Source organism: Ixodes scapularis, unplaced genomic scaffold (genome assembly GCF_016920785.2).
Source record: "Ixodes scapularis isolate PalLabHiFi unplaced genomic scaffold, ASM1692078v2 PGA_scaffold44__24_contigs__length_19508400, whole genome shotgun sequence".
Taxonomy (NCBI): Eukaryota; Metazoa; Arthropoda; class Arachnida; order Ixodida; family Ixodidae; genus Ixodes; species Ixodes scapularis.
In genome coordinates, this window is record NW_024609873.1 from 16,882,903 (window position 1) to 16,898,475 (window position 15,573).

Below are 15,573 nucleotides of genomic sequence, written 5' to 3' on the forward strand. Positions count from 1 at the left end.
GCTAGGGCAGTTTCGCGTCCCAGTCCTTATGGCGCTCGGTGTAGGCCACTAGCATCATCTTAAGGTTCCGATTTACCCTTTCCGTGATGTTTGCTTGCGGGTGGTACGGGGTAGTTCTTTTGTGCTTGATTCCCAGCACCGCGCATGCGTCCACAAACACCTTACTCGTGAGATAGGAGGCATTATCGCTTACAAGCTGTGCAGGAAAGCCAAACCTAGCGAATGTTTCGAGTAGACACTCCCAGATTTTTTGCGAATCTAGCTTCCGCAAAAGGGAATAACTCAACCCACTTCGTGAAGTGGTCGGTTTCCACGAACAAGTACAGATTGTCACGGGTACTACGTGGAAAGGGGCCCATGACGTCACAGCAACAAATCTTCCAAGGGTTCTGACTCACGATTTGTTGCATCATGCATGGGACCGGGGGGCTGACCACCACGTGGTTTTGCCTTCTGGCACACCGAGCAGCTACAAGCGTATCGGAGCACATCCTGCCTCATGCCTGGCCAGGTATGAATTTGGGATAACTTTTCGTAAGTCTTGCTCCCACTGCTGTGTCCTGCCAAGGCAGAGTCATGCATGTATTGGATGAAAAGCTTACGTAGCTTGCGGGGTATCACGGTCCGGAACGCCGAGCCATCCGGATCGTCGTGGGCCTGGGGATGTAGCGCAGCAGGAGGCCGTCGTCGCTCATCAAGTAGGAGTCGAACTCCTCGTCACTTGGGCGGTCGACTGGACCTCTTGCTGCCAGCCAGGCGGACACGCGTTGGCAGAGCCCGTCATCCAGCTGCGCCTTGCGAAGCTCCTCGCGGCTCACCAAGGTACCCCACCGTGAATCTGGGGATCCTCGTGTCGTAGCCGCGATGGTCACCAAGCCATGGGTATCCTGCGAGTGTTTCTCGAGAAGTGGAGCACGAGAGAGCGCGTCAGCAACTTTGTTAGTTGACCCCGGCTGTACCACTCGGGGTCAAGTAGTCGTACTGTTGTAGCGTGTGCGCCCAACGAGCAAGACGTCCAGCTGGATTCTTAAGTCCCCTTAGCCATGATAGCGCTAAGTGATCAGATTGAATCTGGAACGTTGCGTTGCGGAACGTTGCGCCATCTAGGTACATATCGAAGCGCTTCAAAGCATGAATAATGGCGAGACATTCACGTTCTGCGACACTGTAGTTTCGCTCGGCTGGAGTTAGCGTGTGGCTCGTGAAAGCAACTGGCCGAAGCACATCGCCATACTCCTGCAGCAATACAGCACCCAGGCCACAGTCGCTTGCATCTGTCTGCAGAACGAACGGCTTGTTTAAGTCTGGGAGCTGTAAACAAGCATTGTCAGTCACGGCTCTTGAACGAGCTGCGAATACGCATTGTTGTTGTTCGGCCCAACACCACTTGACGCCCTTTTTTTGAAGGTGATTGAGCGGTTGCGATATCTCGGAACAGTGTGGAATGAAATCCCCGTAGAACGCAATCATTCCGAGGTATCTTTGTTGGCTCTTTACGTCATGTGGGCTTGGGTATTCCGTTAGCGCGCGCAACTTATCTTCGTTGGGGCGGAGCGTGCCGTTATCCACAACGGATCAAAGGAGGTTAATCTTGGGCGCGGTCAACTGAAACTTTCCGGGATGAATAGTGAGCGCAGCATTACGCATTCGTTTAAGTACAATGCGAAGGTGCTCGACATGCTCCTCAATAGTTCTCGAGAAATCAACCACGTCATCCATGTATGCCATGGCAAATTCGTACTTCGAGTTCCCAAGTACAACATCCATCAGGCGTTGAAAACTGGCTGGAGAGTTAGACAAGCCAAACGGCAGTCGGGTGAACTCGAACAACCCTCTGCAGCAGATGAAGGCCGTTTTCGGAACGTCTGATGGGTGAATCTCGATCTGAAGGAACCCGCGACTGCAATCCACCGTTGTAAACACGGTCGCGTTACCGAGCGCGTACATCACGGAGGAAATGCTGGGGAAAGGGTAGCTGTCTCGTACGGACACATCGTTAAACCGCCTGTAATCCACACAGAGTCTGGCTGCTCCGCCTTTTTTCGGAGCAAGAACAACGGGGAATGCCCAGGGGCTCTTCGACTCACGTACTGAACCGGTGTCGATCATTTCCTCTAGCGCCGCATCAAGGAGTGCCCTTTTGTGGACGCTGATCGGTCGAGGGTTGCACCTCCGAGGCGGCGCGTCGCCGGTTCAATGCGGTGCAGCAGAATGTCAGTCTTTCCAGGTGTTTCCGTGAACATCAGTGAGAAAGACTCCAGGACGGCTTGCAGCTCCTGCTTCTGCTGGCTGCTTGCGGGGCACTTTCGCAACGATTCTCGAACGCCGGCAGGCAAGACGTCTGGCACCGTGGTGAAGTGGGCTGCAATAGTCGGGTTACGGATGCAGTCCTCTCGTTTGGTAAACGGAGTCAGCTCCGGTTGTTGTCCCAGCCGGTATCCACCACCAGAAAAGTCGAGTGTCATGCTTTCGCTTGTAATAAAATCTCGGCCCAAGATCACGGGTACCACGAGTCATGGCAGATAAAGAAATCGCTGACGCCGCTTCTTTCCATTAAACCGAATCTGCAGCCTCACGGCTCCTCCAGCTGTTATCGCTGTACCAGAAGCTAGCTGCAAACGGGTTTCGCACTACCGGAGGCTTATCTTTTTTGCTTTGCAGAGTTCGAAAACGAAATCCAGTATGAGCGAGGTAGCGGCCCCGAAGTCCAAAAGTGCGGCAATGAGAAAATCGAGCAGTGAAATCGTCATGCGCGGTTCAATGATATTAGGCTCGGGCTGGATTCGACAGACCGATGGAATCTGTGCCACGGCCTCACTGCTCCCAGGGACTGCAACGGCCGTCGGCGAGTGGCCGTCTGGTTTCAGCGTCGCCGGCCGTAGTAGTTTCCCTGGTTCTGGTTCCGGCCCTTTGCCGCCGTCTCGTGCCACCTCTTGTTGGTAGTGTCCAGAAGTCTTGGACAATGGTTTCGCTGATGGCCGCGCTGCTCGCAGTGGTAGCAGCAGTCCGACGACAGTTGCCTGCTTAGGTCACCCGCACCGAGGTGCCCGTCGGACTGCCTCGAGTGATCGGGTAAGGAACCACTATGGGAGGGCCTCCACCAGGCTTGCGACTGGCTGTTGTGGGGAGGGCTTGTTCCGTTGCGGCGGGGGTCAATGCCGCCAGGCTGCGGGTTTGCGACCGCACCGTGCCAGTTTTCACCAGCACTTGCAGGAGCAGACTGAAGAAGATGGTTCGCTTGGGTGGTGATCTCCGTTGGGCCCCAGCTTGCGATAGGGCACGGCCAACGACCTCCCACCTGTCGTGGCGACCCCCGCCTGAAACCCTCACGGGCCGCGCTGTGACCTCCGGGGAGCTCTCTGTGAGAGTTAGGCGAACATACGCTTATCCTGCACGGGAGATCATCATGCATGCCACGCCAACTCTCCTGGTTGACGTGGTGGGGAAGGGAGGTCTCGTTCGGACAGTCCACTTGCGTGGGGGCCTCGGGGCCCCGCCATTCGCATGCGGGTTCGAGCGCGTACTTGGCTGGTGGCGGCGGCACGTAGTTCCGCTCGGCATGAAGAGCTTCCTCGATGAGGCGGGCGCCCCGGGCTAGCTCTTCAAGGGTCTCAAAGGTGCGGTTGATCAGGTAAACGTGGTACCTGGGGTGACACTGTCTTCTGACCCGAGCTGCTCTGTCCGACTCCGGTGACTTCGGGTCCGCCCTCTTGAAGAGCTCTTGCATGACCCGAACGTACCGGACCAGACTTTCATCCGGGTGCTGCGTCCTTGCCTCCAGCTCTCGGAGAATCTGCGTCGCGTAGCCTGCAGGCAGGAACTCTTCACAAAGCCTTGTCTGGAAGTCCGCCAGGCTGGTGAAGGGGGCCTGTAACCCCAACCAGCACCTGGCGCTGGCTTGCAACGCCAGCGGGACAATCCGCTCTACGATGAAGGCTTCTGAGGCACCGGAAACAAGGTGGTACGTCTGCAGCTCGCCCAGGAAGTCTGCCACGGACTTGACGTCGTCGTACCCAGTGTAGACTGGAACAGTCAAGTGTGGTCGGGGCTTGCGCGGTGGGGTCTCCTGCTGGCCAGGCCTTTGGGCCAGGCGTTGCATCAAGGAGCTGCACATCTCTGTGATCTTCGTGAGCAGGTTCATTTGTGCTGCTGCGGCCATCGCGGCTTCCTGCTCCCGCGTGAGCATTCCTGCAAGCAAAAAAAAAGAAACGCCCCCAAAAACCCAACACAAGCGCGCAAAACGATTGCCGCGGTCACAAAAACACAATCAGAAACACGCCAATACTAAAAACGCGGACGTGACGGAAGCACGGAACGACGATAGGAAACACGGGGTATGGGAAAAAAGCTTACCGAAAGAAGAAACCAAGCCCCGTGAAATTCCTGCGAGTGGGTAGCATACCACGGTTGGGCGCCATTGTGGTCGGTTTGCCTTGCTGCATACCCGATCCGGAGGAATAACACGGAGCCAACGGTTTCAACAACAAGAAACTGCATCTAATGGGACATGGACGAGACGATTAACCTGGTTACCAGCGGCGCCTGAGTCCAGGCCGCGACTCCCTGTGCGCCGCCTCTGATGCGCCTTATCAAGGCGGCGCACGCGATGTGCGCGTGGCTGGCGTGACGTCGCCGCCACGCGGGAGAAGTTCTGCACCTTTGCCTCGCAGTCGGGCAACTGGGCTGGGGAGCCGCCAGGGTGCCCACAAGCTTCGATAGAAAAATCGCTTACCCATCAAAACAATTTGGATTTATTCCGTGCGACATGCACGACCGCCAAACTGATTCGCACGACGACGTCGCCGAGTTGTTGCCTCTTCTCCTGACTGACAATTCGTGCTCGCCTTACGAACACGAATTGGTAAGAGCTGGAAACATGCTCAAACATCAGGCCCAACATGCTTGACCTTTGAGTTTTTCGTTCGACGTGCACTTTTTTCGTTTGTCTCTGACGCCCAGAAAAACAAAGGGAAAAGAAAGAAAGTGGCCGGGTGTACTTACGTGGTTTCGGACAACTGTCTCCTGCTCTACATTTCATCCTCCTAGCAGTTCAGTTCCAGTTTGGGTTTCGGGCAGTTGCTTTTTGTTGCGTTTAATTTTTTTTTTTTTACTTTATGAAAACTATACGTGACGCTGTAGCAATATATTGACCGGGTAGACTTCAGACACCATACTAAATCGCTGGAGAAAAAATTAAAAACAAAAATGTTGGGGGTTTTAGTGTCCCTCTAAGTTTGACCGCAGCCTACGCTAAAATACGATGGAATCAATCAAGCGGCGCCAAAAGTGCATCACCGTGCGTCTCGTTGTGCTCTGCTACCGCGACTAAACCAATCCAGCAAGAATAAAAAAAGCACAGCAGTACGACGAATTCACTGAGAGCGATTGGTTTAGCCGGTTATATTACACGCATACGGTCAATAAGTGCCGTGACAATGCACTTTTGATGCCGCTTGATTAGCTTCCTTAGATCGTAGCCTAGATTGCCTGTGGTCGTATAGACCACCAGGATGGCACAGACCCTTTTCGAAAGTCTATCAAGCAACATTGATGGTCACCGATTCTTGGGCTAGTGGCGCTACTTAGGCTAGGTGGCGTAAACAGCCACCCGTTACATGGGATATAGCCACTAACATCCACCCATCCATGGGCACGAGGCGCACGATTGGATCCGAGTACTCGCCGAACGCAGACCCATTTTCAGTGCGAGCTGAGCCGAATTCACACCGAACGCTGACGCTGCCCTCGTGACCGATACATGTACTCAGAGTGCGTGGCAACAAATAAATAGTGAATCACCTACTCAAACAACATCGCTAAAATGTAACCTTAAATATATATATATATACATATAAAGAGAGAGAGAGAGAGAGAGTGCTCACGACTACAAGAAGTAGTTAGCAAATAGCCCTCTGTTGCTAATCTTATTAATTAAAAAAACAAAAACTCGGATTTTCAAAATGACCACGGTGAGAGCCCCTGCAAAGCCACAAATAGGTTGAGCTAAACGTTGGGCATGTAAAGCACCTTCGTGGGCAGCTCCTCAGCCTTTGAAAAAATACTATGTATCCGTGAAGAGTCATGCAATCTTTGCACCTTGGCAGAACTCGATGTCCATCGCATAGTGTCCATCGAACGACAAAAGACAGGCAGCAGCACCCGTGATGGGGCAAATACCTTTCGCCGGCACTAATCCTTCCATCAGAATTTCGAATAAAGAAGGCTCAAAAATGTTTCGCCTTACCGTGGAAAACAGGAAATTGGGGTGGAGGTGGATCATAGGAAAAAGCACAAATTGCTTCTTAATTACAAGTACCTGATTTTTAGAAACACCACCTGAAAACAGTTGAAAAGAGAGTGCATTTTTATAGTGACTATTAACCCTGCTATGGTACAATTATTCGAGAGGCTTTCAGTTGAGATTAAACACAGTGTTTATTATTTTTCTACAGCAATAAAAACTTGCTATTTAATAGCAAAGCGACTATTCATCTCACAACCGCAATTATCACTGCTAAACAGCCAGATATATTTCCGGGTTTGGTTTCTTAGATTGACGTTGTTGCCTAGTCTAGGTGCTGTCAATCAAACTCCCGTGCTAATGAGAAACAAATTCCTAAAAGATGTGGCTTACCGTACCCACAATAAAAAAGACTGACTCATGCATGTTGAACAGAGGGAAAAGGAAAAAGCATGTTGACTTGACTTCTGAAAACAAAATATCACAACTTCGCTCGCTTATCTTAGTTCCAAAATCACATACATTGTGGCTGACGTGAATGGGAACAAAGCGAACTTCAAGAAGTAAAATGTTTTAAGCAGGTTATAGAAGTACTTGTAAATGCCACCTTGTGAATTAGGATTGTAATGGGCACAGTACCGAAACACAAGGAGTAAATTGCTCTGAAGTGCACAACTATGTGTTGTCGATTCCGTGCGCACCGAAGCCAAAGTTCATGTTTGCTCAAGTGGATTTGCTTTTAAGAGGGAGCGCTCCTCCAAGCCCCATAGAGAATACACGCGATTTTCTGCTATTTTACGAAAATTCTCATTTAATAACCGTTACACCGATTTTTTCAAACTTTTTTGATATAAAAATATTGATTCTTCGTCCAACTATCCCACAGAGCATATTTTTCATAAAAACATTTATTATATTTTATATTAAATTGTGAAATCGGTCGGAATTGACTGTTTTGACATGTTTACGTTAGAACGCGTTTTTAAAAACCTGTGAATTTTGAACTACAAATGTGTCTTGTGGTCTTGTAGGATATCTGCGGAATTTAACACGGAATTCAATTATATTAAAATTATAGCTGTAAGTACATCCGTTCTTTAACTACCTCGAAAAAACTGAACCAAGGTTTTGTGGCTTGTTTTCCTCGTTTGGACGGTCAAGACTAGTTCGACGAGCGCCGCGTGAGGGCGCCACCATTTCGCCACGCACGCTGCTCTGATTTTGTATTACTCCGCGCGCATGCGCTCTTCAGTAACGCGCTTGTGGTGGTCCAGAGACGGCAAGACCCGTCCAGACAGAGTGGTTTTGTTTCTCGGGGTGGGGTGTCAGGCGGATAGCTGTGCGTGTTTTCATAACTAGAAAGGCCGTCCTCGCAGCTATGGGTCCAAAGAGGTATAAATATGGCAAGCGAAAGGTCTCTGCTGAAACTACGGATGGTGAGGTTTCAGGTGAGGTTGAGTCATTGTGTCGTAGCGCTGCGAGAACGAATTGACTCGGGGTGTTGAAGATGCCGCTTGGGAAGCCATGCAACAGGCCGGAGTGGAAGAAGCGAGGCGCGCGAAGGAATCTGGCGAGATCGATGCCGAAGGCTATCCGTTTGTGACCGTCGTTGCAGAATGTGCGTGGTCAAAGCGATCGTACAGGCACAAGAACGACGCTCCTTCTGGAACGGTAAGTACTACATTTCTTCCTCTAAAAGGGGCGCGAATTTTGATCGTAGATATAATATACATTTCTTTAGAGTGCGTTCGAAAGAAATCCGAAGCATGTTTTTCTCGCCGCGAAAATACATTAGTCTCTGTCGCTAGGCTACATTTGGGCGGAGGCTGAGCATTTGGCAATGCGTAGTTTATTTTTATGGGGAGATGACCGTGGTTAGAATCCCTCTCTGTTGTATGTGTATTTCTGTGAATGCAAGATTTGTTTCGGCAACTGGGGTCCGACGATTTCTCACGAAGCACTGGAAACAGTTATGCTTTTTGTGTGCCTGTTTTAGTGACCGCTGTTTTATGTACTATACATTCCGAACATACGCGGTGCCATGCAGTCAGTTCGTCAGACGACGTTTTAGACAGCTCGTTTCTTCGAAGCTGCACTTTTTCAAGGATAAATCGTTGCATCAGAAATAGCCGGCGTTCGTTTCATCGATACACCTTGTGACGTTTCGTCTAGTTTTTCTATTATGTGCGTGCTCGCGCTTGTGTACGTAATTGCGCGTCCGTGTCTGCTTGCGTGTGCGCCTGCATGAGCGAGGATGCTTATGTGCGTGCCCCCCATGCACATGCGTGTTTTCATGCCTACGCGTGAGTATATATACCCGCGTATCTGTGTGCGTGTTATACGTGCATGTGCGTGCGTGTTTGCACGCGTGGGCGCTTGCCTGCTCATAAGTGCGCGTGCCTGTGCGAGTGCGCGCGTGCACGTGCGTGTGTAATTCGTGCGTACGTGTGCGCGGGTGTGCTTGCGCGTGTGTACGTGAATTTGCATCCGTGCCTGCGCATGCATCCGCGTATCTGTGTTCGCGCATGCGTATGAATGCGTGTTTGAGTGGGCGCATGCATACTTGGGCGTACGTGTGCCCAAGTACGCACGTTGTCGGTCTTTGCGGAAAAGGTTCGAGAAGCTCAAACCTGGTCGAACTCGAACGTCGGCTGGTTCGCGACACCTTTAGTACTCACGTTGCGGACGGTTGGTGATTGGCCGCTGATAACTTCACTGTAACTTTTTGCTTTATGTTTAGCGCCATTTTTTATATTTCTATTCGTGCGATTGTAATCTTTTGCGATTAAACTCTCTGTACCCTTTTCTTGTGACCTATGAAACGATCTCGAACGCCTCGAACAACAGCGACGTTTGCGTTTGTTCTCGGGGCTAGTAGGCAAGGAGGTTACAAGTATTTATATGACGTCAGACTGCCTTTTGATACCGAGTCACAACACAGAAGTATGGCCACCGAAGGCAAAAGCAGTTATCCCATTGGCGAGTTTGCTTTGTCTTTCATTTATCACAACTCTCGCGAATCAGTTTTGCTTTATCGTTTGGTGGTCACGTTTCTGGGCGATGACTCAGCACGTGACTAGACCCTATAACCGTTCATGGTGTTTTTCTCTGCTTTTATTTTTTAGATTGAACGATTCTGCTGCAGTGTGGAACGAACTACACGAAAGTGCTCAACCTTCTACGAAGTCTTCCGAGGAGCAGAACGTGTGGGGATCAGGACTATTGGAAGATATGTTCTCAAGTCATGAAAAACTGCCCGGTCGCCAATCATTACAAATTATCAATGAAATACTATAAGAAACAATCAGTGTCGTGAAAAATTGTATAAAAATACTTTGTTGTGCAGTGCTTGTGGCTAGTTGTGATGAAGTAACGAAGGTATATGCCGGTAGCTTGTCATATATGTATTCGATTATGTATTTATTTTAAAGTACCTAATATACAGTGTTGTTTTTACTTAACTGGAACGTGTTTTTCTTTTAAAAGAGGGGGAGGCATTTACCTTAGTGCCGTATTCACTGTGCCTTTAGGGGGCTCGGCGAACATTACATGGGAGATCATTGTAGCGATAAGCTGGGTGGGTAAATAACTAAAATCTGCTAATCAAGTTTCCCACGAGCGGGTTTATAGCTCGTGTTGCAATTATATATTTAAAGTCATTAGACGGTAAATAAATTTGGACGTATTGCTAAAATTCAAAGGGATTTTAGGTATCTAGGTTTTCAGTTTTTTTGTGGCCAAAACATAATTGGCTCGTTTGGCCACGGGAATTGCAGTACCGCTTTTTCTGCATAGTTGAATAAAGCAATCACTCGCTAACACATCGTACAAAATAAATAGCGTGTTAATTGCAAACACAATGTTTATAGTGAGAAATAATATTCCGGAGCGCCTCTCGCGGCACAGATCATTTGATAGTGTTTCATCAATGTAATTTATGTAATACAGTATCGCGAAAAATATATTGTGTAATTAAAAAAATATTTATTATATATTGACAGTGCTACTGCCGAACTCTCCACGCCGGTCCACCTGTAAAGACGGATTTGGAAGTAATGTCTTGTGATTGTCCTTGTCGCCTCGTGTCCCATGTGTTTGTAGTTGACAAGTGTTTATTTGAATCTACGGTCAGTGCATTCAACCGTACGTTCAGTGCAGTTTCGCTTATTTTGCTCGAATTATTAAATTTGCATTTGTTTTAATTTTCTTCCCTTTAGTTGTGTCTGTGCGCCGCTGTTTTTACTCACATGAACACATATACAGGGTGATCCTCGAATCAGCCGGGACCCCTTCAACCGTCGCCGCGGACCACATTTTGAGAACCGCTGAACTAAGATGTGCTAAATATCTCGAGTTAATTCCGTGATTCGTCATGTTGCAACTGCTGTTTTAGAGACAATTAATATGGGCGGCTTTATCTTGGCAGTGTACTTTGAAACGAGTTTAAATTTATCCTACTCGGAATTCGTTTTATCGTTTGGAAGAGCAAGGCTGATGAATTTTTACGACTCGTTATAGCATGAATGAACTGGCTTAGAAATAATTACTGAACAGTGAGAGCGTCTCGTGAATTGGACTATTGGGGAGCGGATCGAAATATGGGGGCCGCTTTGTCTAGATTGTTGTCCACACAGTTGGGTGTTTATTTTGAGAGCATACACGTTGGTTATGCTCTGCAAGAGCCAGACGAAGATTAAACATTGCGACGGCGAGGACGCAAGCCCCGCGTCGCCGTACGTGACGACGGACGACGTTCTTTCCCACGAACAACGGCAGTGCCTCTTCAAACCGAGAGTACTGCGCGTGGTTGCCCGACCGATCCTCGCTTCAAACAACGTGCCCATTCGCGGAGCGAATTTCTTGGCCGTTGCACGCACCTTACGATGGACCGGAACTGGAGCCACAAGTCGTAGCAGCCAATCCAGCGCATATGAACGTACCACGCGCCTCGTGCTTCGTTGTGTCTGTCCTAAAGCTGACGTGACGCTCACGCGGCATTGGATTGGCTCCGATAGCTCGTAGGGTCCTCTGCGGTCCATCGTAAGGAGAAACGGAACATACCACGAACCCAGGGCTAAGGAGGGTCGAAGAAGAGAGTTAACGAAGGGGGAAATAAATAAAAACAAAGACACGCAGAGAAAGAATGAGAGAGAGAGTGAGGAGACCCGTCCGCGCGCGTGGAAGACCTGTCTGCGCTCGCGTTTACCCGGCAGGCTTTTGCGGGTTGACTTTGCGGGGAGCAGGCGTTTTTTCCTTTTTCTTTTTTGTCTCGCCACCGTGAATAGGGTGCCTTCGTACACATTCGCTTGTGCGGAGTGGCGACATCTCGGCAATTTCACTGCCCGACCTCTTTTTTTTTTTTTTTTTTATGCAGAGTATACGTGCTTTGGCATCTCTCGGTGCGAGCCCGCAATTTTGGCTATAGACGAGCGCGCGAAGACCGCCCTATTTACAAACACGGTCTTTGCTTTGCCCACACCGGGGGTGGGCACTGCGGAATCGCAGCGTCTCGTTTTTGAAGAGAAGCCGCCTCTGCGTGGTGCGCCGTACTCAAGGCAGCGCCACCGCAGAGGGACGGCGTCGGAGCCGCGTGTCAGTGTATATACTTCGTTTCACGTCATGTGCGAGCGAAGTCAAAGCTAGAAGCGCGAGCCCAAGGCTCCGAGCGTGCCGGCTTCGCACGTGCGTACGTGCACCACAGGCGCTGTTACGAGCAGCATGCTCGCGCTTGTAGCGTTGGCTTCGCTCGCCCATAAGGTGAAACGAACTAGCCTTTTGATACCATATTCCCTCCAGAAGTTGATTTATAAACCGGGTGTTCTTTTTTTTTTTTCTTTCTTTCTTTCATTAGACTTTCAAGTTGTATGATAAAGCCTCAAAGGCAATACAATGTCTCTGTCAGTTGCTTCAAAATATCTGTATTCCTTGGCAGAGTCCTGCCTTTTCCGTGCGGATACTTCGAAAGTCTGACTGATTATTGAATTCCTGTTGCCCACGAGGATGACAAAGGGATATGTGCAGAGAAAGACGCTTCTTTTGACGCTTACGAAACCAGTGTACACCTCATTTGTCCCCCTAGACACGTGCAAAGGAGAAAGAAAGAACATTTAGTTTTAGTACTTCCCCTTTGGGGACAAACTTCGTACGCCGGAAAAGGTATTTGAGATACTGAGTAGAAGATACTAAGCAATGTAATTAAGATAGAGTGCTAATTACTCTCAATGGAATGTATCTTCAAGATACCAAAATACCGACAAAAGTATCTTAATTACAGTATCTTGAGTAGAATATTTGAGATACGTAGAAGCCTTGTTATTTGCTTGTTTCAAGCGAACCTCCTGGCGTCATATTGACAAGAGAAAAGTGGTTTACCCGCCCTCTTGTTCAACATACCATAAAATACGCAGTATAATTACGAAATATTTACATATATCTTTACTGACACGCGTATGTACATATACAGAAAGCTGGTACACAACTGTTCAGGAAACGCACTAGTCGACACTTTTCAATATTTTAAAAATAAAGGTAAAACAAATAAACAGTGGGCGACACCGGTCCAAAATGTATACCTCGGTAAAAAAAGTTCCCGTGTGTCTGTGTTTCCCCAAAGCAATTCGAGAGCCAGTTCTGTAAGCTACGGAGGATGCTCGGCGAATGGCGAAGCCATTGATGTGTCTAGACCGAAAAATAGTCGCCGAGGGGACACTCAGAGGCATGACACGGCTGTTGTCTGTGCGTCATAAAGACATCGTTTTTAGAGCGAAACCATAATTCGGATTCGCCATTCGCCGAGCTTCCTCCGCAGATTACAGAGATTGATCCTCTACTCTAGGAAAAGTAGACGCGCAGGAAGTTGTGCGAGGAAAGAAAAAAGGTAGCGAGTGGCGAATATTTGTGATTGCGTGTGCCGGAAAAATATAAAAAGAACCTGAACAATACTTAAAAATTAAAAATCTCGACCAGCCAGCAGACTTCACTGAGGCCTGCATTTTCATTTTCGGAAATTTCGGCAAACTCCAGTCGTGTGGCCTTTAGCCCCATAACTTTTGCAACTGAATCCGTGGGCGTCAAACAACGCCAGGCCGCTTCGTCACCCATAGCCCAAAAGCGACGTTCACGGCGCCCACCAGGATACCAGCCAAGGTCGCTGTACCGGGGCCACCCGATACGTGATACTTGTCCGCCGCCAGCAGGCCTTTTTTCGTCTTTTTTCTCTCGGTCGAGGCAGGGCCGGCATTTGGAGTGGGCGACCTATGCAGTCGCACAGGGCGCCATTCATAGGGGGGGCGCCGAAAGGGCCGCCAGGTCATGCAGGGCTCAAACTTCCGAGGGGATAAAATCAAAAACAAAAAACTACCGCATTCCCGTTTGGCATTTCGGCCGCAAAACCAACGACTAAGTTCTTGTTATAATTGGCGTCCATCAACCCGCAGCCACCTGCGGATGTTGTTTTACTATAGAGAACCTCTTCTCCGTGAGATTCAAAGCGCCATCGAATGAGTCATGAACGACTAGGCAAGCGATCACCTCCGCACAGCTCTCGAATTACGAGCGGAGCAAAACCTGACTGGTAAAAAGCGATGGAGCCAGCGTGCCGCACTCTTAGCGCAACTTACTAAACGGTGGCGCCAAACCCATCGGCGGGCAAATCAGTGTGTCGGAGCGAGTCGCGTGGAAGAATACTATTGAACGGAGTTTTGCTCTTAGTTATCACGTGCTTCGCTCAGAGTCTCTGATTGGCTCGCAGAAAACGTAGGCTTCACCCTTTGCCAAGTTATTCTGAGCCGAAGAATGACTTCGCTCAGTAGGTCTGACCGGGGGTAAAATGAACCCGATTCCTCCCGACATTCGAGCTGCGCTTTGGGCAACGCTCGTTGTGGAGTCTCTAGCAGTAAGCTGAACGAACCAATGCCCCCTCAGCATCCGGTGAGTCTCTGTGCCCAGAGGCTTCAACCTAACTGAAAATAATATGTGTAAAGAACTTTGGATCCACAGCTTTTTCTTTTTTTGTGTGTAAGCGACCAGCGACGACTACGGACTTCCAATTTCGATTAGTGCTGCCAACTCAAAATTCAGAAACTCGCCACAAAAATCCCGAAAACCGCCAAAAACATATAAATTTATAATGTTGCGCAAGAATGGCCGCATCACAGCAGGCAAACCGACATGAAGCTCCAACTCTTGCAGTTCAGTTTCTCGTTTACATTGTTGTGTGGTACAACATTCTTTTTACAAGTTAATGTTGTAAGCGAGTACATGCAATGCAAAACGAAGGACATCGTAGCAACCACCCAGCTGATGAAAGCATGCAGCGATTGCATCGACAATTATCGCGATGTCGGGTACGAAACTGCAACTGGCAACTGCGAACGGTCTTCCCCAGAGCATGGGTATTGACAGTGCGATGAAACCGGCCCCTCGACTGCGGCGGAAAGAGCGCCAGTTCTATTATGAGTGCCAGGACGAGGTTGATGATGTCGAGACAAAATTCAAGCGAGAGCTCTTCTACGAGATGATTGACACCGTGAGATGTCGATTGAAGAACGCTTCACGCGGATGGAGCAGCACGTGAGCTTCTGGGGGTTCCTTTACGGCCTCACCCGACTACCCGACAAAGCGGAACTTCTTAAACTTTGCCAATGCCTTGACCATGCACTGAGAGTCTGAGACACCTAGAAAGTGCAGACATCGACGGTACAGATCTCTGCGAGGAGCTGATCTAACTATGCAGCCTGCTGCCCACTGGATGCAGTGCTCGCCAGGACGTCCTCCAGTTCATTCTGGACAACCATCTATGTGACAAATTCCCTCATACGTGGGTGTCATTGAGGATCCTCCTCCCTTTGCCAATGTCAATGGCCACCGCTGAGAGGAGTTTCTAAAATTAAAGCTTATTAAGACATACCTAAGATCAACCATGGCAGATGACAGGATATCGTCATTGGCAATTTCGTCCATTGCAAACAAGATAGCGTCTAGCCTGGATATGTCGCAAGACGTAGCCCAATTTGCGTTGTTGAAGGCTCGGAAGGTTGCCTTCTACGGCATTTGACATGGTTAACTTGTGCTTTTGTTTTCTCTGTCCATTAGACGTTAGCTTGCTATGGGAGACCCACAGCTGAAGTTTGGTTAATCTAAGAAATAAATGATTCTTGAACTTTGAACACGGTGCCGGCAAAGCTCTCAATGCTCGCGAACGTCGTTCGGTCTTAGGACGCGGTTTTCGACTGACAACGACAAAATCGCGACCATTCGCGCTTTGTCACTGTGGCATGTTTGCTTACAACATGATGTTTGGTGCGAGAATAGTATACGTGTGTGTAAGGGGG